The following is a 27,417-nucleotide window of genomic DNA, read 5'->3' on the forward strand; positions in this document are numbered from 1 at the left end:
TTTCTGCATACATGTAAGGTCATTTTTTAGGTAGACAACCATAAAAATAATTCTTAAAAGATTTAAAATAAAACTCATTTAAATTTAGGCAGTGAATCATTCTTTCATTCCAATAAAGTTCGAAAACAAGCTCAGATTGCTTTTTTAAAAAATTAAAAGTAAATATTAACTTTCTCACCCTAGTAAGTAAAATTCATTGCAAGTAGAGCACAGACATACTTTTCACTGTTATTAATTTTAAATTACCCCAAGTTCCAGTTTTCCTGACATTTAGTAAAATTAAGCCCAGGGTAACTACTGCGGAGGATGGTAGAAGAAATCCCAGCCTGGCCAAGATGTTTGAGCCATAGCACTACTTGCTCAAGAAAATCAGTAACTTTTTAGGACCTCAGGTTGCTCATCTGAAAAGTAAAAGGGTTAACAATGGATATTTCCAATGTGCACCCCTGTTACAAATTTCCGCAAGTCCAATCCCTGGAGATTCAACCAAAGGGATACAATTGTTGTGAGAATTAAAATGATCCTATGAAATGCCTAGCACAGTAACTAGGACACAGCAGATGCTGAATAAATATCATTTTACTCTAAAGCTCAACCACAGAATTCTAGGACTACTGACTCTATTAATACTGTTGAATTCATTAACTAAAAAATTTTTTTTTAGAAATGAACTTCACAAAAAATATTTCCAAAGTCACTTCCAAATCTTATTTCCAAAATTCTACCAACCTATAATAAAAGAATTCAAACTCTGTCTTTTAGAGACTAAAGCACAAATGTGTTTGAGATATACATTAAAATTAGGCAAATGGTGTGTAACTAATGTATATAAAACAATGCACATATTATATACAAAAATAATTCATTATTTTTCTAGTATGTTATATAAAAAACTCTAAAAGGAAAGATGGAAAGGAAAGTAAAAAAGACCTCTTGCCTGAATGCCTGCAATAAGTTTTGAAAAGCCCCTATGAAATGATTTTAAAAGGAAAAACAAGCAATAAAAAACTACGTGAATAGTCAACTGCAAATAGCTACAAACATGGGAATGTGCATAAACACCAGTATTCAGAGAAATAAAACTTAAAGTTAGATACTATTTTTGATCCAGCTTGGCAAAAACAAATTAATGACTGGCAATATCCACTCCTGGTAAGGGTGAGACGCACCAGATCCTCCTACAAATCGTTAGTAGAAACATAAATTGCTATAGCATTTAAAAAATTTTTACCTATTAGAAAAAAAATTGTTTTACCTATTAATATTTATTTAAAAATTTAGGGGCTTCCCTGGTGGCACAGTGGTTAAGAATCCGCCTGCCAATGCAGGGGACACGGGTTCAAGCCCTGGTCCGGGAAGATCCCACATGCCGCGGAGCAACTAAGCCCGTGTGCCACAACTACTGAGCCTGCACTCTAGAGCCTGCGAGCCACAACTACTGGGCCCACGTGTCACAACTACTGAAGCCTGTGTGCACCTAGGGCCCATGCTCCGCAACAAGAGAAGCCACCGCAACAGGAAGCCCGTGTACCACATGGAAGAGTAGCCTCTGCTCGCCTCAACTAGAGAAAGCCCACGTGCGGCAACAAAGACCCAATGCAGCCAAAAATAAATAAATACATATTTTTTTAAATAAATAAATAAGTAAAATTTTAATGCAGATATGCTTTATTACAGGAACGCCATTTTCAAAATTATTAAAATAAAAGCACAAGTATAACGAGATAAAAAAGGATGTTCATTACAGTATTGTTTTTCAACAGCTTACATTAATCAGATGCGGATCAATGTGGATGTTAAATAATCTACAACCATAATGTGAACTATGATGCTGCCAATAAAACTGAGATTTTTTTTTATAAATTTTTTTAAGAAGTTATTTTATTTATTATTTTTGGTTGCGTTGGGTCTCCATTGCCACATGCAGGCTTTCTCTAGTTGCAGAGAGCAGAGGCTACTCTTCATTGTGGTGTGCGGGCTTCTCATTGCAGTGGCTTCTCTTGTTGTGGAGCATGGGCTCTAGAGCACAGGCTCAGTAGTTGTGGTGCATGGGCTTAGTTGCTCCGCAGCACGTGGGATCTTCCCAGACCAGGGCTCAAACCTGTGTCCCTGCATTGGCAGGTGGATTCTTAACCACTGCGCCACCAGGGAAGCCCAAAACTGCCATCTTTAAGTATTCACTTGAGGAAAATATCAATGATAAAAATACTATTAAATATGAAAGACAAGGTATAGAATAAACTTAAGTATGATCCTACTTTCTATAAAGGATTTAAAAAAACCCTACATATTAACTGAGCACACATAAAAGGAAAAGATTCACGCCAAACATAAGGGGGTAAATTTGAAAAGAAACAAAAGAAGACAATTGATTTTACTGTATATACCTCTGTACTATTTGAGTTGTTGAAACCAGGATTAATTTTTAAATTAAAACAAAAATTTCTATGAAACAGTCAAAATGTCTGATATGCGCTCAAATAATAGGAGAGAAAAGTTGTTAGCTTCATTGTTTTTATTGTACCTTATCCAAGGTTATACAAAAAGAATCATTCATAATACCAAGTGGCATGATATCTACTTGAATTTATATTCTGAATGAACGTAACTAGAAGAGCAAACAGAGCATAAGCAATCTTCTTATACTCTGCCTTGGATTCATATCTTCGGATAGAACAAAAATTACCAGTTACTGACAGTGCCTATTCGCTGCCAAGGGTAACGTAAAAAGTCCTGAAATAAAGCATTAAGCCATGATGTAACATAAACACATCCATAAAACTGTTCCATGATTTCTAGTGGCAAATACTTATGTTCTTTTGTTCCACAAATAGAAATAGAATTCTCTTTTCTTTTCACTTGACATCAATGTGATACCAACAAGTACTTTGTAAGACTATGATTATCAAAATGCCATAAAATGCACAGACTTTTTTTTTTTTTTGGTCGCTCCACACAGCATGAACGATCTGAGTTCCCGGACCAGGGATTAAACCTGTGCCCCCTGCAGTGGAAGTGTGGAATCTTAACCACTGGACCACTAGGGAAGTCCCACACTGACTTTTTAATAATGTGCAAAGCACTGTATCCGTCAGAATTCACTCAGTAAGTATTTGCTAAATGACTGTATATACAAATGACGATGAGCCAAAGACTCTGTCATCTCATTTCAGCTTAGCAGCAACTGTGAGTTATTTATTAACCCCCCTATTTAGAGGACGAAATTGTTTAAATAACTTATTTGGAGTGATTGTGTTAAATGGCAGAGCCAGAATTAGAACTCCAGTGGTCTTATTCTGTTATTTCTTTACATACTACATATAAACTGTGAAAATATGCGCTATTTCCAAAAGTGAAAAAAAATCACAGAAGATGAGGAGGTACAGGAAAACGGAATAGAAAGAAGTAGAAAAACCTAACAATGGTAGCAAGTCAAACTGCAAAGAAGTAAAGAATTGACCCAAAGCATTTGAGGCACAGCTAGAGAGCAGCAGCATATATCTGTGTATCCTGTTTAGTAACTGTAGTTCCTTTCCTCAGAGGATCTCTTACCTCATGCCATGGACATGCATCTCAGCACATGTAGACCCAAATTTTACCTCTGATCTCCTTTTACCCAGGGTTCTTGATGGCCTAGTATTTTTTAAAAATTTTATTTATTTTTTATACAGCAGGTTCTTAGTTATCTATTTTATACATATTAGTGTATATATGTCAATCCAATCTCCCAATTCATCCCACCACCACCCCACTTTCCCCCCTTGGTGTCCATACATTTGTTCTCTACATCTGTGTCTCTATTTCTGCCCTGCAAACTGGTTCATCTGTATCATTTTTCTAGATTCCACATATATGTGTTAATATACGATATTTGTTTTTCTCTTTCTGACTTACTTCACTCTGTAGATGGTCTAGTATTGAATCACTTTGTTATTTACAGGTAACAGGCATTTCAGAGATGACTCCCTACAAACAGAACGACTTGTTTAGCCATGTATGGGTCAGCTATTGCTGAACTGATGTTGTATAACGAAACTCCAAAAATGCCAATGGCTTACCACATTAAATGCTAATTTCTTATTCATGAATTCGAGTTTGGTTGGAACATCTCCGCTTCAGGTTTGTGAATTGAGTTCAGTTCTCCTTCACTTATCTTTCATTCTGGGACCCAATCTGAAGGGGCAGTAATTAGCTGGGGCAAGTTTTTCTTGTAGGAAATAGCAGAAGTACAAGAGAACTACAAGAAACTTGCCAGGGCTCTTAAAGCCTCACTTCAGAAATTGTCTGCTGTCACTTCCATCTCCATTCTATTGGCTCAAGTAAGTCATATGACCAAGTCCAAAGTCAGTGAGTCAGAGATGACTATTTCATCCCAAGGAAAAGGGTGGGAAAGGATTATTTGCTGAGAAATGATTCAAATTACCATCAATTCTAAGAGAAACTCCCATAAAAATTTCACATGTTCATTTCAATAATGAACATGCAAATATAGCAAGGTGATGATCAAGCAACTCACTACTATCATATTCTTACATGACAGCTCAGAGAAACAGTAAATAGAAGAATGACAGACTCAAGATGCAAAAACTTCTCAATATAACTGGCACAGTGGGCTATCTCAATAAAATGGACCCTCACAGAGGTAAAAGTTCTGCTGTGGGTTCAGAATAGAATGGAGAAGATCTGAGTTAATGGTAAAATACGTAAAAGACTTCATGGTTTTGAATTTAAGCTCAATACAAGCCACTAACGTAACATAGCTATCTAAAAGGATAATGCATCTTAGTCTATGTTAACAGAAATAACATCACTGAGTGACCAGTACATAAGAAATGCATAGTAAAACTTAAACAGTCTGCTCTACTCTGAGCCAATCATATCCATAGGATTATTAGGGTTCTGATCCGAGTATCAATGTCTGAGGAATAATGACAGGAAACAACATTGGTAAAAGGTTTAAAACTGAGGCACAGGGGCTTCCCTGGTGGCGCAGTGGTTGAGAGTCTGCCTGCTAATGCAGGGGACACGGGTTCGAGCCCTGGTCTGGGAAGATCCCACATGCCATGGAGCAGCTAGGCCCGTGAGCCACAACTACTGAGCCTGCGCGTCTGAAGCCTGTGCTCCGCAACAAGAGAGGCCATGATAGTGAGAGGCCCGCGCGCCGCGATGAAGAGTGGCCCCCGCTTGCCACAACTAGCGAAAGCCCTCGCACAGAAACGAAGACCCAACACAGCAAAAATAAAATAAATAAATAAATAAACGTTTCTGGAATTTAAAAAAAAAAAAAACAACTGAGGCACATAGGTCATTCAAGTGTGAACTAAATAAACTACAGAATTTTAGGGCTGGGAAGACTAGGAATGGTGTATAGACCTGCAGAAAGAGGTAAGAGCAAGCATAAAAGTTGTCTTCAAATTCCTAAAAGACTGTCGTGTACCCGAAGATTACACAGAAAAGAAGATTTTTGCTCAGTATAAATAGAAACTTTCTAACTAGAAGATGAATGCCTTGAACGACAATAAAATTACTATCACTGAATTCAGAAAGAAGTTGCAAGACCTCTGTATCAGTGTTTGGCAAATTTTTTCTGTAAAGTGCATAGAGAGTAAATATTTTTGGCTTTGCAGGCCATATGATCCCTGTGACAACTCTGCCAGTGCAGCAAGAAAGAAGCCAGAGATAACATTAACAAATGAGCATGACTATGGTCCAATAAAACTTTACTTATAAAAACAGGTGTCAAGCCAGATGGTTGTAGTTTGCCAACCCCTTCTCTATATTAAAAAGAGAGAATGAATGTAAAGAGAATTGGAACATACGAACTTTACATCACTTCCGGCTCCAAGGCTCCATTAAAAAGTCATTAAAACAGGGCTTCCCTGGTGGCACAGTGGTTGAGAGTCCGCCTGCCAATGCAGGGGACACGGGTTCGTGCCCCGCTCCGGGAAGATCCCACATGCCGCGGAGCGGCTGGCCCTGTGAGCCATGGCCGCTGAGCCTGCGCGTCCGGAGCCTGTGCTCCGCAATGGGAGAGGCCACAACAGTGAGAGGCCCACGTACCGCAAAAAAAAAAAAAAAAAAAAAGTCATTAAAACAATTCAATGATATATAGAAGTAGGTGAGGAAAAAAGGACCTCTATCAGTCTAGATAAATATAAGATATAGGTATATCAGATACACAGGTATGTGTACATTTATAAATCATATACAGAAGACTGCTATAAACATATATGAAATGGGTCACCCTCGTTAAAATATATTTGAGAGATAGCTGCTAAACATATAAGCTCTTAAAGAGGTCCCTATTATGAAAGGACATTGGTGTAATTGTGAAATGGACATAGGAACCCAGGCACTACCATAATGATTTTTCAGTATCAGGTGAAAAAAATAAGACAATATTAACTATAACCATTATCCTTAAACAAGCTTTTCCATGTCTACACAGGGAGATAAAAGGAACATCTGCAAACTGCCTGCTTAAAGTTACTTCAAATTGACTTTATATTTGTTGGGTATTACATCTCCATACAAAGATATGGGAAGATATTCTCCCCATTGTATTTCAAACAAAGCAAAACAAAGTTATAATTGGGTTTCACCAAAGGCCCAGAATTTCTACTCTAGGAAAAATAATAAAAAAAAACTCAGAACATCTCCCAGTGACCCTCCAGTAATCCTTAGATCAGAACAAAGGTCCTCCAACTGTTCGTTACCGGTCCACAATAAGAAAAGTACAGAAATTAAATGTAGGCATTTAGACACTTTTACAGCAATCTGACATTGGTTAGTTTGTCAACTATAATGCAAGAGAAAACAATCTGAGAAAATAAAATCATTTATTTACGTAACTTGTCATTTTATAATCATTTAAATTTTTAATCAATCCTGTAATTTATAATTTAATATTATTACTTAAGAAAATAAATAGATATTTTTACTTCTGTTTTACAAACAGCAAAAAGCTTAACTGGCCTTCTTTGGTGAGGAAAGATACACCTCTGAATGAGGCACAAGTAGTAAATCAAATAACAATGGAAGTGATTTCAAAACAAGGAAGACCAAAGAGTTCATACTAATTTTACTTATAAGTATAATTTACAGTGAAGTGGTAAAACCACAATGTGTTATTTGCAGAGATGGACTGGCTATGAAACAATAAAACATTTATATAGAAAATATAAAGAAATACAGTTCAACACAAAAAAAAATTAATTGGAAAATAAAGAGTACTGAATTACAAAGCCAAGAGAAGCACATTTCTTCTTTCACATGTAACATTAGTGTTTTCTAGGGTTCTTGCACAGTAGTTCCTCAGGATACTAAAACCAAAAAAAACCATGTATGTTGACATTAAGGAAAAACTCCATCAAATATGTGTGCTTGGAAATATTCAGTGAGTCTGCAATAATCTTTTTAAAAATTTTTTTAAATTAATTTTATTTATTTTTTATACAGCAGGTTCTTATTAGTTATCTATTTTATACATATTAGTGTATATATATCAATACCAATCTCCCAGTTCATCCCACCGCTACCACCCCCACTGCAAGAATCAATTTCTAGTGATACCATAGTTCAATGCATTCAGGAACTGGCTAATGATAAGGAAAATAATTCATAGAACACACAAACCTAGCAATGTGTTTTTATTGACCCTTTATAAATGCAAAGATAACATGTCAATTACATTTGAATAGGATGGTGTTATGAAGGAAGAATTTTTTTTCAGCTTAATTGCCAAACATAAATAACTTCGAACTGCATAAACTTATGAACGATTATATAGTCAACAAATGTGATTTGGAGTTTAAATTTTGTGTAACAGTATTTTCTGATGGTGCAACTGTCATGACAGGAATATTATGGACAGTTAAAGGATTAAGGAGTTTGCCAGATTAAGGAGTTTACTCCAGAGGGTAAGTCAATGCACTGCTTCCTTCATTGAGAAATTCTTGCCATGATTTTAAATAAAAGTCACCTGTCTACACAATATGCTTACTGATGTACTATAATTGTGGATTACTTAAAGGTTAATGCAACATAGTAGAGAGTATCCTCACTGAGTGATAATATGGAAACTGATCATATACTACAGGTTCCACGGTATCAAGGGGAAATGTTCTGTCAAAAATGAAAAATGAATTCTTAGTGTTTCTACAAGATAAAAAATGTTTGGTCCCAATATTTTAAAGGTGTGAATTAGATAGCCAGACTTATCTGTCTTATATATTTGTTATTTTTAATGATCTTTATACTTCATGTAAGGCAGGCATACAAATGTTTCTCAATGGCCAGTAAGATCAAAGCAAACAAGGAAGTTAGCAGACTGAATGAGATACTTATGACATGTTCCAATATAATAATTTTCATTGAAGTAGGTAATATCAGATATTGTACATTTGTTGAAAGATTATCTCTACACACCTTACAAATTTGTTTTGTTTTGTTTTGTTTTTTGTACCTGGGAAGGCCCCGCAAGGTCCTGCTCAGTTTTTTCTCTGTTTGCTTTTTTGTTTTAATTAATTTTTATTGGAGTATGGTTGCTTTACAATGTTGTGTTAGCCTCAACTACACGACAAACGAATCAGCCATACACATACAGATATCCCCTCTCTTTTGGACTTCCCTCCCATTTAGGTTACCACAGTGCATTAGGTCGAGTTCCCTGTGCTATACAGTATGTTCCCCACCAGTTGTCTATTTTATACAAAATATCAATAAAGTATATGTGTCAATCCCTGTCTCCCAATTCCTCCCTCCCCACCCCTTCCCCCCTTGGTATCCATACATTTGTTCTCTACATCTATGTCTCTATTTCTGCTTTGCAAATAAGATCATCTGTATCATTTTTCTAGGTTCCACATATGTCCATTATTATACGATATTTGCTTTTCTCTGACTTACTTCACTCTGTATGACACTCTCTAGGTCCATCCACATCTCTACAAATAACTCAGTTTCATTCCTTTTTATGGCTGAGTAATACTCCATTGTACATATGTACAACATCTTCTTTATCCATTCCTCTGTTGATGGACATTTAGGTTGCTTCCATGTCCTGGCTACTGTACATAGTGCTGCTATAAACATTGGGGTGCATGTGTATTTTTGAATTATGGTTTTCTCTGGGCATATGACCAGTAGTGAGATTGTTGGGTCATATGGTACTTGTTTTTAGTTTAGTTTTGTTTTGGTTTGCGGTACGCAGGCCTCTCACTGTTGTGGCCTCTCCTGTTGCGGAGCACAGGCTCCGGACACGCAGGCTCAGTGGCCATGGCTCACGGGCCCAGCTGCTCCGCGGCATGCAGGATCCTCCCGGACTGGGGCACGAACCCGTGTCCTGTGCATTGGCAGGCGGACTCTCAACCACTGCACCACCAGGGAAGCCCTGTTTTTAGTTTTTTAAGGAACCTCCATACTGTTTTCTACAGTGGCTATATCAATTTACATTCCCACCAACAGTGCAGGAGGGTTCCCTTTTCTCCACACCCTCTCCAGCATTTGTTGTTTGCAGATTTTTTGATGATGGTCATTCTGACCAGTGTGAGGTCTATACCTCATTGTAGTTTTGATTTGCATGTCTCTAATAATTAGTGATGGTGAGTATCTATTCATGTGTGTGCTGCCCACCTGTATGTCTTCTTTGGAGAAATGTTTATTTAGGTCTTCTGCCCATTTCTTGATTGGGTTGTTTTTTTTTTGATACTGAGTTGTATGAGCTGCTTGTATATTGTGGAGATTAATCCTTTGTCAGTTACTTCATTTGCAAATATTTTCTCTCATTCTGAGGGTTGTCTTTTTGTCTTGTTTATGGTTTCCTTTGCTGTGAAAAAGCTTTTAAGTTTCATTAGGTCCCATTTGTTTATTTTTGTTTTTTCATTACTCTAGGAGGTGGGTCAAAAAAGATGTTGCTGTGATTTATGTCAAAGAGTGTTTGGGCTATGTTTTCCTCTAAGAGTTTTATAGTGTCTGGTCTTACAGTTAAGTCTTTAATCCATTTTAAGTTTATTTTTGTATATAGTGTTAGGGAGTGTTATAATTCCATTCTTTTACATGTAGCTGTCCAGTTTTCCCAGCATCACTAATTGAAGAGACTGTCTTTTCTCCATTGTATATTCTTGCCTGTTTTGTCATAGATTAGGTGACCACAGGTGCATGGGTTTATCTCTGGGCTTTCTATCCTGTTCCATCGATCTATATTTCTGTTTTTGTGCCAGTACCATATTGTCTTGATTACTGTAACTTTTTATACTACAAAGTACAGTACAGAGAGCCTCATTCCTCCAGCTCCATTTTTCTTTCTCAAGATTGCTTTGGCTATTTGGCATCTTTTGTGTTTCCATACAAATTGTAAAATTTTTTGTTTTAGTTCTGTGGAAAATGCCATTGGTAACTTGATAGGGATTGCACTGAATTGCACTGAATCTGTAGATTGCTTTGGGGAGTATAGTCATTTTTACAATATTGATTCTTCCAATCCAAGAACATGGTATATCTCTCCATCTGTTTCTGTCATCTTTGATTTCTTTCATCAGTGTTTTGTATGTTTTCTGAGTACAGGTCTTTTGCCTTCTTAGGTAGGTTTATTCTTAGGTTATTTTATTCTTTTTGTTGCAATGGTAAATGCAATTGTTTCCTTAATTTCTCTTTCTGCCCTTTTGCTGTTAGTGTATAGGAATGCAAGAGATTTCTGTGAATTAATTTTGTATTCTGCAACTTTACCAAATTCATTGATTAGCTCGAGTAGTTTTCTGGTGGTATCTTTAGGATTTTCTATGTATAGTATCATGTCATCTGAAAACAGTGACAGTTTTTCTTCTTTTCCAGTTTGTATTCCTTTTATTTCTTTTTCTTCTCTGATTGCTGTGGCTAGGACTTCCAAAACTATGTTGAATAATAGTGGTGAGAGTGGACACCCTTGTCTTGTTCCTGATCTTAGAGGAAATGCTTTCAATTTTTCACTATTGGGAATAATGTTTGCTGTGGTTTTGTCATATATGGCCTTTATTATGTTGGGGTAGATTCCCTCTGTGCCCACTTTCTGGAGAGTTTTTATCATAAATTGGTGTTGAATTTTGTTGAAAGCTTTTTCTGCATCTATTGAGGTTATCATATGGTTTTTATCCTTCAATTTGTTAATACAGTGTATCACATTGATTGATTTGCATATATAGAAGAATCTTTGCATCACTGAGATAAATCCCACTTGATCATGGTATATGATCCTTTTAATGTGTTGTTGCATTCTGTTTGCTGGTATTTTGTTGAGGATTTTTGCGTCTATGTTCATCAGTGATATTGGCCTGTAGTTTTCTTTTTTTGTGATATCTTTGTCTGGTTTTGGTATCAGGGTGATGGTAGCCTGGCGTGGAATGAGTTTGGGAGTGTTTCATCCTCTGTAATTTTCTGGAAGAGTTTGAGAAGGACTGGTGTTAGCTCTTCTCTAAATGTTTGATAGACTTCACCTGTAAAGCCATCTGGTCCTGGAGTTTTGTTTGTTGGAAGAGTTTTAATCACAGTTTCAATTTCATTACTTGTGCTTGATCTGTTCGTATTTTCTATTTCTTCTTGGTTCAGTTTTGGAAGGCTGTACTTTTCTAAGAATTTGTCCATTTCATCCAGGTTGTCCATTTTATTAGCATATAGTTGCTTGTAGTACTCTCTTATGATCCTTTGTGTTTCTATGGTGTCAGCTGTAATTTCTCCTTTTCCATTTCTAATTTTACTGATTTGAGTCCTCTCCCTTTTTTTCTTGATGAGTCTGGCTAAAGCTTTATCAATTTTGTTCATTTTCTCAAAGAACCAGCTTTTAGTTTTACTGATTTTTGCTACTGTTTTCTTCATTTCTATTTCATTTATTTCTCCTCCGATCTTTATGATTTCTTTCCTTCTACTAACTTTGGTTTTGTTTGTTCTTCTTTCTCTAGTTGCTTTAGGTGTAAGGTTAGGTTGTTTATTTGAGATTTTTCTTGTTTCTTGAGGTAGGATTGTATTGCTATAAACTTCCCTCTTAGAACTGCTTTTGCTGCGTCCCATAGGTTTTGGTCTATCGTGTTTTCATGGTCATTTGTTTCTAGGTATTTTTTGATTTCCTCTTTAATTTCTTCAGGGATCCCTTGGTTTTTTAGTAGAGTATTGTTTAGCCTCCATGTGTTTGTATTTCTTTTACAGTTTTTTTCCTGTAATTTATTTCTAATCTCATAGCGCTGTGGTCAGAAAAGATGTTTGCTACGATTTCAATTTTCTTAAATTTACCAAGGCTTGATTTGTGACCCAAGATGTAATCTATCCTGGAGACTGTTCCATGAGCACTTGAGAAGAAAGTGTATTCTGCCACTTTCGGGTAGTATGTCCTATAAATATCAATTAAGTCTATTTGGTCTATTGTGTCATTTAAAGTTTGAACACACCTTACAAATTTGATGAAACATTTTCAATCTTCTTTTCCCATCAAAAGAAGATCCACATACAGGACATTTATGACTCCAGAATCCATTTCTTTAATTGAGAGAGAATTTAAATTTAATTATAACTCTACAGGACAAATTGTTGGAACTGACTACTAATGAAAAATGTATTCTGTAAATAAAAAACCATTTGCTTCATCTTAGGAAAAAAGTTAGAAATGAATATCCTGAGTTAGTTGAAATTTCTTTTAAATCTCTTCTCCCATTCTCATCAACACACCTCTGTGAGTCTGGTTTCTCTACACTGAATGTTGTTAAAATGAAACATAGGAATAGTTTAGATATACATTATCTCTTATGAATAGCACTGTTGTCAATCCAATCTAGACTAGATAAAGTAACAGTAAGAAGCAAATTTATTTGACATATTAAAAATTTTATTGATATATACAATGTTTGTTAGAGTGTATATAGACATTTAACAAATGGGTTGCAATTCCACTCAACTTTTTGTTTTGTTAGTAGAACTGTAGAATGACAAAAAAATTATGACTGTTTATAGCAACTCTATATTAATAGGCTAGAAGATACTTTCCAGTAACAACATTTATAATATTTCTAATTCTTTTCTTTTTCCTTACGTACAACTGTTTTAATTATACTTATTGAAATGTAATTTATCTGTTTAATCTAAAATTTTAAGCTTATATTTTGTCTTTTTAAATTTCATTTTCCAGGGACTTCCCTGGTGGTCCAGTGGTTAAGACTCTGCGCTGCCCATGAAGGGGGCACAGGTGCAGCTCCTGTTCGGGGAACTAATATCCTTCATGCCATGTGGTGTGGCCAAAAGATTTTTTTAAAAAAGGACTATTAAAATGAATAAATTATCATTAAAAAATAAATTTTGTTTTCCTAGTAATTTACTTTTATTGTACTTTACAAAAGTGTCCATGCACAAATTATTTTTTTATTTTTTATTTTTTTTTAACATCTTTATTGGAGTATAATTGCTTTACAATGGTGTGTTAGTTTCTGCTTTACAACAAAATGAATCAGTTATATATATACATATGTTCCCATATCTCTTCCCTCTTGCATCTCCCTCCCTCCCACCCTCCCTATCCCACCCCTCCAGGCGATCACAAAGCACCCAGCTGATCTCCCTGTGCTATGCGGCTGCTTCCCACTAGCTATCTACCTTACGTTTGGTAGTGTATATATGTCCATGCCTCTCTCTCACTTTGTCACAGCTTACCCTTCCCCCTCCCCCATGCACAAATTATTAAAGGAAAAAAAAATCCTCACAACAGGTAGTTCAAGAAGCACAGCGATATCGCACAGGCTGGCAAATTACAACCTGCTATCTGTTTTTCTAAATAAACCTTGGAACACAATCACATGTATTTGTTTACCAACCATCTACAGCTACTCTCACTCTACAACAGCAAAATTGGACAGTTGTGGCAGAGAGCATATGGCCCTCAAAGCCTAAAATATTTACTCTCTGGTCCTTTGAAGAAAAAAAAAAAACGTTTGCCAACCCTTGCTCTAGATGGCTGAACATAATTTTGAGAAGGCTTCTCTATTTTTCTGCCCCAATCATTCAATAAGCAAAGACATTACTGGAGCTCAGGACCATTAAGATGATTAAACATTCCTACCTGCAGACACAGGGCCAGAAGAATTAAGTTTAGATACTACTTAGGCATCACCTCTGACAGAGAATGAAGGGCATGTAAAACCCCTCTGCATGGTGTCTGTCTCTGGGTATCCTAAAACTCTAATTTGCATGTCTGATTTTGATTTATCTGATCCAGATAGAAGAATAAGCACTAAATCTGGAAGATCCAAAAGAATCTTCAAGCCAGACAAACGAGAGTTCCAACTACAGGAGTGCATCTGTGTGTGGATCAGAGGGAAAAATGACTTTCTTCTGTTATAATTTTTATCTAATTGTACTTTGAACACTTTCAAAAAATGGTATCCTATATAGATTTCAAGAAGCAACAACGAAAACAGTAGAAAAGATCATTTTAGCTTGATGTGCTTTGGATTTTGTTACTTGGAATCCAATTCTAAAATAACAAGTTAATCTATAATAGTTATCCAATTCAATGTCCAAGGTTCAATTATTTTAAAATAATAAAATTATTTTTGTAAAAAGTTATGCCCAGAGTAGGTCATTATATTCTTCTATAGGCTGGAAATGCAAAGTCTCTAAAATAGAAGGATATCCTGTTATTCTGAGAACAATGCCTCACTATTACCTACCTCTTGAATAATTTCCTATTATGATTTTTTGAATTCCATTATAATATACACCACATATATAATGAATATAATTCTTGAAAGTTGCTGAAAAATATGTTAGGATTTGTTTTTAAACTTTCAACTTTAGAACAACAGTGCCCAGAATATCTTGAGCATTGATATCATAGAGTCAATATATCAACGAATATTTGAGTTCTTCCTTTCAAGAAGTTACAAGCCATAAGGAAAGATGATATACAATTCTTGGCTAAAAACAGTTCATAAGCTAGTTGAGATCTTCTACATAGTTTAAAAACAAGAAATACTTATAATGTCTAATGGTATGGAGAACTTATCTTCAAAACTTGTATCAGCAATCATATCCTAAAGTATTGGAAACTATAGGGTAAACATGCTATAATTATGTAAGCCAAAAATATTTAAGAAAATTGAATAACATGACTACAAAAAATCCAAACCCAAAAAAAAGCAAATCTAATTTTGAGCATTAATAATGAGAAGTCTTAGTAACAGAATTAACTGCAGTGAGTTCAGTCCAAAATTAAAATAAAGCATATAAATAGAAAATAAAAAGTATTAAAACATCAACTCTGAACAAAACAAAAAAGGGGTAAAAATAGATCTTTCAAAAACAAAGCACACTTGAGGTATTTAGGGGGAAGTGTCCTGATGTCTGCAATTTACTTTGAAACACACCAAAAATAAAATGGAATACTGAATGATACAATGATCAAAATATGGATGGATATGTGATAAAGCAAGTATACTAAATGTTAATGGTAGAATGTAGGTGGTGGGTATATGGGTATTAACTGTTATACTCTTTCAACTTTGCTGTATGTTTAGATATATTAATAATAAAAGGGAACAATATAAAGCATATTAACATTTTAACATCCTTTCAGTATATTAGATGAAAAATTTAGTGACTACAATATACTTGGCTACAAAGAAAGATTTGGAATGAGCCCAATTTTATTCACAAGTACAGATTAAATGATTTGAATTGGGCTTCCCTGGTGGCGCAGTGGTTGAGAGTCCGCCTGCCGATGCAGGGGACACGGGTTCGTGCCCCAGTCCGGGAAGATCCCACATGCCGCGGAGCGGCTGGGCCCGTGAGCCATGGCCGCTGAGCCTGCGCGTCCGGAGCCTGTGCTCCGCAACGGGAGAGGCCACAACAGTGAGAGGCCCGCATACCACACACAAAAAAAATAAAAATAAATGATTTGAATTGAAAACACAGAAATAGAGAATTAGTTAACAGCACACAGAGAATAATGGAAAATTAAATAGAAGAAAGGGGGGGGTCTCATTAATTTTGCACTGATCATTTTTAAGGAGTCAGAGAAAATATTTTAAAAATCAGAGAAGGTACTTAGGTAACTAACATCCAGGCTTTTAGAATCCTCAGAATTCCAGAACTGTTCCAAACGTAAAAGTCAATGTTGTCTAAAAAAAAAAAAAAGGAAAGAAATGGTTGCTCTCTCCCTGAATGAAACCCGCAGTAGATTAAAAATTCCAGATTAAAAAAACCTACTCTAAAACGCTCAGTTTCCCTGCTCTTATTTTCAGTATAGTTCTAATCTCACTGCACTACAACTGGAGTCTTAGTCTATGAGTGAGCACGCACGCACATGGACAGTGTCTTGTTTATCTCAGACTCTCCAGCCATTTATTCTGCTATGAAGTGTCTATCCCTGAGAAAGCATACTCTAATAAGAAATAAAGACAAATGACCACCCTACATGGTATTATTATTATTATTATCATCATACTATTTTATAGATCAGTAAACTGAAGCACTGAGGGTTAAGTAAACTGCCCAAGGTTATACAGCTAATAAGTGACAGAGGTGGAATTCAAACCATACTCTTAACCATCAGGCTATACTCTTCATTTAGAAAATTCTCATCCTCCAGAGACCCATCTTTAGCAAATAGTCAAGATTTCTAATTCACAAAATCTAAAAACACTGAAAATAGGCCCTAGTTCTTAAGGACTGAGCCAAACAGGACAAAGGGAACCTCACTTTAAGAACTGGAGTATCTTATTCCAACAGTAATTGACAGTGAATGCTTTATCCACAGTCTTCTCTCATCTTTCACTACTAGTATGTATTGTTTCTGCTTATAATCTTGCTGAATACAACTGTGATTTGGAAACCACCTGATTTTGCCTTATACTATACTCATTTACATATCTGTTTTATCCTACATGATTATAAATCCTTTGAGGATACAAATCAAGTTTTACTTATCTTTGCAGCTACCCTGAAAAACTGATTTAAGAAACCACTTGCTCATATGCAAAAATTCACCAAGTTCTAATGTTTAAGTCACTAAAAAAATTATTTGAATAACTGTTCATTAAAATAACAGTTAATAACATTAACAGCAGTTCAATAAAAATGAATACTCCTTGAATCAATGTTTAGTTTACATTTATTAGTACATGAAGACTAAGAGTATAATTCTGCTAAATTATACACATATAATACTGCTAAATTATATATATATATATAACTCTGCTAAATTACGTACATATAATACTCTAAAAGTCAAAGGCAAGTGTCATTAAATGGATGTAAAAGTTTAATCCTACTATGAGAAATAAAGTTTTTGCAAACTATTTAAATGTAAACTTCATTAAATGATTAATTTCTGAGAAGATAAAGCAGTAATTTATACCACACGAGCCACTTGTAGCTCTCAATTATTAGTCAAAAGACATGCTTCTATTTCCCTCTACTAATACCACTTTCTCAGCTTAAGAATAACATTTTATTGATTCTCACTCTGAATTGTAATTTCTAACACAGCACACATGAAAAAAGCATTCTTCATGCATCAGATGTTATTTAAGCACATATAATGTGCCAGATATTGTACTAAGTGCTAGAAATAAATCACAAGGGAAATATAATCCTGTATTTAAGGACTCTATAGGTGGGGAAGTGAGGTATGAGTGCTATCATGGAATGTTTCCTAGACAGTGTTACGGTTCCCTCTTTTAAAGTAAAAGCATTAGATTACCTCCTGCTTTCTCAGAAAATCCATAAAGCAAACCAACTTAGAGAATCAGAAAGAGCAACTATTTATGCTAGAGTAATGTCAGTTTATAAAATTAAATTTCTGTTCATATTTTTTCCCATACATCACATTAAAAGCTTGGATGGCGTTTCACCCAATTTGTAAATTCTTTGGGACCAGATGATTTAAAACATAGGCTATACTGCTTATTCAAAAGTCACTCTGCAGGTTGTATAGAGTGCATCAAAGAGACAGGCAGTCCTACTACAGAACAACTGATGCTCAGATACAACAAACAACAGACCTATGTAATTGTTGATTGTAAATAACATAACATGCACATTGAAATGAAAGATAAAAAGTTATTTCAGATATGAATCCCAAATTCGAACTCACCTGATGATTTAAAGTGCTGAAGCTTCTCTCATGTGGGCAATACTATGAAGCAGTGCTCTACTGAGGAGCATTAGATATGCATTTATTTGACGATGAACAATGATTCTCCTTCGCAAAACGAGGTGAGTTAGTTTCATTTGTTTATGGGTCTATTTCTCCATTAGACTAAGACTTACTCAAAGACAGCAACCATGTCCTTTTTACTTTTAAGAGGAATGTAACAACAAAGCAATTAAATTCCATCACAAAGTAACCAGTGCTCTGAAGAACATAGGGGCAGGTCAGGAATAAAGATGCAGATGTAGAGAATGGACTGGAGGACACAGGGAGGGGGAAGGGTAAGCTGGGACGAAGCGACAGAGTGGCAGAGACATATATACACTACCAAATGTAAAATAGATAGCTAGTGGGAAGTAGCCGCATAGCACAGGGAGATCAGCTTGATGATTTGTGACCACCTAGAGGGGTGGGATAGGGAAGGTGGGAGGGAGATGCCAGAGGGAGGGAATATGAGGATAGATGTATACGTATAGCTGATTCACTTTGTTATACAGCAGAAACTAACACACCACTGTAAAGCAATTATACTCCAATAAAGATGTTAAAAAAAAAGTAACCAGTGCTATATTATTCCTATTAATAACTACAAATGAATAAAAATATTTCATTTTGCAGAGACTGCTTCTCTTTTTTCAGGTTTTATAATATCCTAGAAGGCATGCCCCCTCCATTTTAGTTCTAAAGCTTAAACTATGTATAATATCAAGTAAATTATCTACCTATATATACAATTTTTTAAAATTCCACTTTTATAACATATTTGCAAATAGTTTTTTTTTTAATTTATTTATTATTTTTGGCTGCGTTGGCTCTTCATTGCTGTGTGCAGTCTTTCTCTAGTTGCAGCGAGTCGGGGCTACTCTTTGTTGCACTGCACAGGCTTCTCATTGCAGTGGCTTCTCTTGTTGTGGAGCACAGGCTCTAAGCACGCCAGCTTCAGTAGTTGTGGCTCATGGGCTCTAGAGCGCAGGCTCAGTAGTTGTGGTGCAGGGGCTTAGGTGCTCCGCGGCATGTGGGATCTTCCCGGACCAGGGCCTGAACCCCTGTCCCCTGCACTGGCAGGTGGATTCTTAACCACTGCACCACCAGAGAAGCCCGCAAATAGTTTTTATTTTATCTTCCCCCAGCCCAATTAAAATGTTGCTTTCCATTACCAATATAAAAAACTTGTATCTGAAAAGGAAATATTCTAATTTTATTAATGATATCCTCACCACCTAACAGCACCTGCCACATGGTAGGTCCTCAGTGTTAGTCGAACTACACTATTAATAAATACTGTTTAGAAAAGGGATTGAATGGAGAAGCTGCACAAGTATGCATCTGATCCCTGCACTGTCAAGTATGCATTTGATCCCTGCAGTGTTTCAATATTTACTCGGCAATGTCACAACCTCTCCCCCAAAATTATCTGTAATCAAACATGAGCACAAAACCATCATGTTCAGGAAGATGTCATCTCCTTCCACTAAAGACAGATAATAGGTTTGATTTTCTCTATGACCAGTCATCATAAATGGGATAGATGATACCCTTTCAATTACATTAGTCTTTACTGGCAGTCCCTACATTTGGGGGGTTCTCTTAAATAAAAATCGGCTACTAACTATTTGTTCTCAATGATCTATTTAAAGCTATTAATAAACAAGAATGGATATCTAATCATTCTGATTCTCTAGACATAACTCTAAGTCTCCTGAACCTCCCATGATAAATTTTTGGTACCTACTGGTTTTAGCTATTCAATGATCCCAAAGGAACAGAATGATATAATAGAATGAAATAAATTGGTTCTATACTCTGGCCCCTGGCTGAAAATAAGAAATTCAAACAAATACTAAATTATACAGAACTCAGAACTTTTGGAAAAGGTTGGTACATTTAAGAGACCATCATTTTTTATTTGTCTAGATTATAAAAAAGTTAATTGTGAGTTACACAAGAAAATCTATAAACACCAACGGAAACTGACCTCTGTAAGTACATAGAGAAACAGTGAGAGAGGAAAGAAAACACAGGCTTTTGGTCAGACACCAACATTCAGACTGCGTGAGGGGTGCCCTTTCTGAGCCTCGGTGTCTTTATTTTAAAAGTAGGTGTAATAGCCAGTATCTTACAGTGTTTATTATAAGAATTTAAATAAAATAATTATGTCTAACATAGACTTAGTACTCCAAAAACTATGGTTATCATAACTTAGGAGGGAGAAGATCCTCTTTTCAATCATATTTATACATGTAGCTACATGAAGAAGCTCAAATTAATATTTGAATAGGAAAATTATAGTTGGTTACTGTATCCTTTTCCCAGGGCTGCTGTACCAAAGTACCACAAACTAGGTGGTTTAAAACAAGAGAAACGTATTCTTCCACAGTTCTGGTGACTAGAAGTCTGAAATAAAAGTGTCAGCAGGCTTGGTTCCTTTTTGGAGGCTCTGAAGGAGGATCCATTCCATGTCTCTCTACTAGCTTTAAATCAGAGCTTCCCAAATAATGTACTGCACCCCCACAGCTATACCAGGAATGAGAATCCCTCAGCCTTTCAATGAGCTAAGAGGGGCATGAGGCACTGAGCCACCAGGACTGCCAATTCTGCATTCTTTAAAAGTTTTGCAACATTTTTTTCTAATGTCATAAAACCAGTCAGGCTTATGCCATAGCAACTTGGCATTAAGACCTGAGGTTATTACTGCATAAAGGGCTCTAAAAATCAGGCATTACGTAGTATACTACATATACCAATATTCAGTTTAAAATGGACAATCTCAGAGGTAACATCTCAATGTAACACTGGTATAACTGGATGTCATCACAATCTGCCCATCAATCACCTAAAAATCAAACTGACTAGATTCTTGACTTTAAGACTACTAGTACAAAACATGATAAAAGGTTATATACACAACTTACAATACATGAGGTGCCCACTCTTGCCATTTCTATTCAACATAGTGCTGAAAGTACTAGCAAGAGCAATCAGACAAGAATAAATAAAAGGCATCCTAATCAGAAAGGAAAAAGTAAAATTATCTCTGTTTACAAACACATAATTTCAAATGCAGAAAACCCTAAAGACTCTATTTAAAAAAAAACATCAGAATAAATGAATTTAGTAAAGTCGCAGAATATAAAAATGAACATAAAAAAACTGTTGTGCTTCTTTATAACAACACTCTATACAAAGAGGAAATCAAGAAAACAGTCTCATTTATGATAGCATCAAAAAATATTCCTGGGACTTCCCTGGTGGCACAGTGGTTGGGAATCTGCCTGCCAATGCAGGGGGCACGGGTTCAAGCCCTGGTCCGGGAAGATCCCATATGCCACGGAGCAACTAAGCCCGTGCGCCACAACTACTGAGCCTGCAATCTAGAGCCCATGAGCCACAACTACTGAGCCCAGGTGCCTAGAGCCCTGCTCCACAACAAGAGAAGCTACTGAAATGAGAAGCCCACACACCACAACGAAGAGCAGCCCCCACTGGCCACAACTAGAGAAAGCCCACATGCAGCAACGAAGACCCAATGAAGCTGAAAATAAATAAATAAAACGCAGCAACAAAGACCCAACACAGCCAAAAAGAAAGAAAGAAAAAAAGCTTAAAAAGTACTCCTATTTTAACAAGCAAAGCAAATTGTATATTGTCCTGGTATACCCACTATCCTTACTAAAAGTTTTTTTAAAAAACTAGGTGGAATACACCCTGATCAAATATGATATAACACCACTCAAAGCCTAGCTCTAACCTCTGTGTCTGTATTACTGAAAAAGGAGTTAATAATTTTTGATAAATTCATTAAATGAATGCAAATGTAATCACTAGTTAAAGTTAAACTTCAAGGAAAATAACACATGTACAAGGGAGACTTTTAACCAAAAATCTAATTATACCAAATCTAGCGGTTCAGGAAGTTGAGGCACTATTCATGTCTTAATTTGTGCACATTTCTTACTATTCTCTGTCACTAGTAAATTCAAACATAAAATCCCAAGAACTCATGATTTATTCTGAGACATCCTGATCTTTCTAATACCAAGGGTGTGGAAAAATACCCAGGACAGCACTGTTTTGTTTTTCCTGTGCTCCTACTCAAAGGCAATGAGGGAATACATTCCAGTCAGAAAGTTTTCCAGGAGAAATGGGCAACAATATACCATACAATGCCAGAGCCAAAGGGAGCCATAAATACTATCTAAGAAAGACTTTAGGGCTTCCCTGGTGTCGCAGTGGTTAAGAATCCGCCTGCCAATGCAAGGGACACGAGTTCAAGCCCTGGTCAGGGAAGATTCCACATGCCACGGAGCAACTAAGTTTGTGCGCCACGACTACTGAGCCTGTGCTCTAGAGCCCACGAGCCACAACTACTGAGCCCATGTGCCACAACTACTGAAGCCCACGTGCCTAGAGCCCATGCTAGCACCACAGCAAGAGAAGTAACCGCAATGAGAAGCCCGCACACTGCAATGAAGAGTAGCCCCCGCTCTCCGCAACTAGGAAAGCCCACGCCCAGCAACGAAGACCCAATGCAGCCAAAAGTAAATAAATAAAATAAATTTATTTTTTAAAAAAGAAAGACTTTAAGTGAAGCTCATACAATAAATTCATGCTCTGATGCAATGTTTGCCCACCCCACTCAAAATATACATAAATGAGAAATTAAAAAATTAAAGGAGAAAACCAATAAGACAAAGATGGGCATCAAAATGAGGTAATCATCTCCCTGGACCAGAAAGCGAAGCAAAACTTGTGGTTACCAAAGGGAAGAGGAAAGGAAGGAGGAACAAATTAGGGGTATGAAATTAACAGATACAAACTACATAAAACAGAGAAGCAACAATGATTTACTGTACAGCACAGGGAATTATACCTAATATCTTGTAATAACCTATAATGGAATATAATGTGCAAAACACTGAATCACTATGTTGTATGTATACCTGAAACTAATACAATATTGTAAATCAACTGTACTTCAACAACAACAAAAAAAATTTTTTAAAAGTATATTTTGCATATTAATTCCTCAATTATATATGGGAGCAGAGCCAAATAACAAGCAAGATAATAAAACTAAATATAACAAAGTTTCAAAAAAGAAGACATAACTAGCAAATCTACATGCCCAAGAATACTAACATTTACTCAAATCCACCAGTGCTTCTTTCAACAGTTTTTAAAACTTTAAAAATCAAACTATGTATATCAAGTATTTTGAGGAAAAAAATCAGACTGCTTTTCTCCCAAAATTTATTTCTAACCATTGTTGCAAGCTAAAGAGCTCAAAAATAAAATAATTTAAAAACGTAAGTATCAACATGAACACAGAAAACAACCCTCAACTTTCTCTCAAGATAGTTATCCTTATAGTTTTACAGGGCAAGACTGGCAAAATAGAAAACTCCAAGTATACAGTCCACCATTTCAAATAATTTTACCAATGCTTCTTTTTTTTTTTTTTTTTCCAATGCTTCTTTAATAGCAATGTCCAGAAAGCTAGGTGTACACAGCTAAAATAAGTTACATTTTAAACTTTTATGCTGATGAAATTTACCAAAAAAGAACCCTGCCACATATACACAACACTAACTTCTTGGGTAGTACTCCCAACTCTTCATAAATTTATTTCTTAAAAGAATAAAAATAGCAAAAAGTTGCACTTGAGGTGGGACTGTGGTGATAACCACAGGCTTTTTGACAGGGTGCCTGTGTTTGCTCTGTGTTTGTCCTCAGACAAGGAGCCACCCTTAAAGTCCACAATCTTTTCCTGCTCTTTCTCTCCAGCCACAGTAACCTTTTGTATCCTTCCTTCACTAGCAGCATTCTGCCAAACACTACAGTAAGTATATTAATACACAGAACTTGCCTTTAGCAATTTCAGTTTGAGTACTGCAAATGATTTTACCAATACCTCAGTGGTTAGCTAACTACAGTCAAAAGCCAGACTAAATTTTACACCAATACATAATGTTGTTTAGTGACTCATATGGCTTCTGTGTTTTCAGAGATTCATTTGCTCTGTTTGTATAAATAGATATGCAATACATCTATTATTTTTGAATAATACATCTATTATCTATTATTTTTGGAATTTCATAAACCATTAATAAACATTAATACATAAAACATTAATACTCTTGTAGGAAACTGAAAGTACCAAGAAACTTGAAAAAGTTCAGGGCTCAAATCCCTTCAAGTGTAAATAGGTATACATAGTATTATTTTCTTTCTTTCTTCTAACATCTCCCTAAAAATGTATTACAAGTTTAGTGTGCATGTACTTGAGGTACTATTTTTCAAGTTGCTGTCATATGATCAATCCCACTTAAATTCTTTTCCTTTATGATATTTTTTTATTGGGATAGCTCATCTGTATGATCTCTAAATCTCACAAATAATACTCAACCTTTTTGGCCCATGAATTCTTTGTGTAGAGGATGACAACATATACCACAAGTAATAATTCTATAAAGGTCATTCTTTTCAGTTGACTATAATGCCACATCAGTGGCTTTGAATAGAAAGAATTTTTAACTTCTTTTTAAATTTTTTTTATTCTTTAATTTTATTATTATGTTTTTGGCTGTGCTGTGCGTCTTATGGGATTTTAGTTCCCCAACCAGGAATCAAACCCAGGCACTCGGCAGTGAAAGTGCAGAGTCCTAACCACTGAACCACCAGGGAATTCCCTGACAAGAAAGAATTTAATATATTTAATTGGAAGACAATATACAACCATAGAATACAAGTCCTGTAAGTGCTAGAACTTTTTTTTCTTCTTTTTTGGACAGTGCTATATCCACAGTACCTAGAAGAGTGCTCAAAATATTTTCTCAACACATGAAATGTGGTATATCTTAAAATAAACTAATTTTAAAATAATACTTTTATAAAAAAATTAAGTGGAGTAAGTCCTGCTAGAGTATAGATTCCATTCATCTTATGGTCTAACTAAGGAAACATCAATATTCACACTATTAAGCTCCTGACAGAGACGAACCAAAATACTAAAATACTTAAAAGAATATTAAATATTAATATTAGATACCAAAAAGAAACCAAAACACAACTACTATATTTTTAAAGACTTTTAAAATTGGTAAAATTGATAGAGGAAATTAAAAATTCAAAGCAGCTGTTCACATAAATTGTGATTCCATTTCTTTTAAAGCTATTTAAATAGTTTTGACTATTTAGATGATGTACCAACAACAAATAATAGCCAAAATTATGGAACGTCCCAAAAAGGAAGCTTATACTAGTGTCATTATCAAACATTATTTATTAGACAGTTGGTAACATAAACGTTTCACATACTTTCAATTTAACAACTAGCAGACTCTCTGAAGGAAATTCCCACAATAATGACAAATGTTCTGATTTTCAGTTGATTTTTAAATGTGTATAAATGTAAGTTAAGAATATACAGGCTTTGACATTTTAAAAACTTTAATAACTTAAACTAAAACGTATAAGTTAAAATTAAACCAAAAAAAAAATTAAACCAAATTCTCAAATGTTTAATTTTTCTTTAATTATGCCTCGCCAAATACTTTTAATGTAACAAATCTTCATTTTTTTTAGAGCACCAGCAAAATGTGATATAGCAAAAAACCAATAAAACAGAAATGGCTCGAGATAATTTTGAAAACTGATAAATGATAAAAATCTACTATCACTGTTAAAGATTCAATCAGGCTTGAAAACGGCAATATCGGTGATATGTCCTAATCTATCAGACTCGCCAAAACAAACCATAAAATCTTATTAGGTCCAACATCACCTATGTAGTATTTTTGCTAAAAATTTAACCTAGATCTAATCATGAAGAAAAAACCTAGACAATTCGAAAAAACTTCCTACAAGACAAATGACCAGATGAGTAAAATAGGTGAGAGAAATTAAATGGTACAAACGTCCAGTTACAAAATAAATGAGTCATGGGCATGAAATGTACAGTTGGGGAATACAGTCAATAATAATGTAATTTTTTTAAAAAAGAAAAATGACCAGATTTTTCAAAAAGTCAATGTCATGAAAAACAAAAAAGGTGAAAGAAATATTCTAAATAAAATCAAGAGACACCAAATGCAATGTGTAAACCTTAACTGGATCTTGGAAAAACAGCTATAAAAGACATTTTGGGAATAAATGAGGAAATGTGAATACAAACTACATATTAAATGACATTATAGAATTATTATTCATTATCTTGGATATGATAATGACATTAGTTATTTTGGAAAATGATCTTGTTCTCAGAAGATGCAAAGTAAAGTAAGTGGATGAAAAGTCTCATGATAGCTGTAACTTACTTTCAAACTGTCCAGCTTAGAAAAAAAGTGTAGCTACATAATGTAAATGGGGCAAAATGTTAATAATTGGTTAATATAGAGGAAATTGACTATTCTTCAGTATATTATTCTGTCAACTTTTCCACAGATTTGAAGCTTTTTTCAAATAAAAAGTTAGAGGAAATGTCATTAGGTCAAAATTTCTCTTCATATTTCAATTCAATTCAGTAAAAATTACAAAATCTAAAGCTGGCTAACATATGGAAATTTCACTTTGTAAACCTCTATGGCTTAAGATAATAACTGTTATTGATTCTTATTATAGATACATTCTAGATAACTTGGGTTATAAAGAAAATTTCCATGAGGTTGATCCTATTGCATGAATTTCTAGTACAAAATCTGAGCTGTGGTTGTAAGCTTTTACAAAGACTTTTAAAGACAGCTTGGGCTTCCCTGGTGGCGCAGTGGTTAAAAATCTGCCTGCCAATGCAGGGGACATGGGTTCGAGCCCTGATGTGGGAAGATCCCACATGTCACAGAGCAACTAAGCCCATGCACCACAACTACTAAGCCTGAGCTCTAGAGCTCGCAAGCCACAACTACTGAGCCCGTGTGCCACAGCTACTGAAGCCCACTCGTCTAGAGCCTGTGCTCCGCAACAAGAGAAGCCACCGCAGTGAGAAGACCGTGCACCACAATGAAGAGTATCCCCCGCTCACCACAACTAGAGAAAGCCTGCGCACAGCAGTGAAGACCCAACGCAGCCAAAAACAAAAAAACAAAGACAGCTAAAAAAAAAACCTGGCATAATAAAAAGGTTAAGTAGTTACCCTAATGAAACAGTAAACGTTCTCGTATTGGCAGAGTTTTTACAGTGCTTTTCCAAAGGGAAGAAGATCCTCCAACTACCTTACCTTATACCCTTTCCCAGAAAAATGGGACTTGGATTATCTAATA

The 27,417-nt window shown here is 35.5% G+C and overlaps 1 protein-coding gene across 2 annotated transcripts in view; it reads right to left on the reverse strand.

Annotated features, from left to right (window-relative positions):
* The window catches only part of FCHSD2 (FCH and double SH3 domains 2), a 293,011-nt gene that overhangs the window by 212,728 nt on the left and 52,866 nt on the right, over positions 1–27,417 (reverse strand). The gene's annotated exons all lie outside the window — the stretch shown is intronic.

Source organism: Lagenorhynchus albirostris, chromosome 9 (assembly GCF_949774975.1).
Source record: "Lagenorhynchus albirostris chromosome 9, mLagAlb1.1, whole genome shotgun sequence".
In the NCBI taxonomy this organism is placed as follows: Eukaryota; Metazoa; Chordata; class Mammalia; order Artiodactyla; family Delphinidae; genus Lagenorhynchus; species Lagenorhynchus albirostris.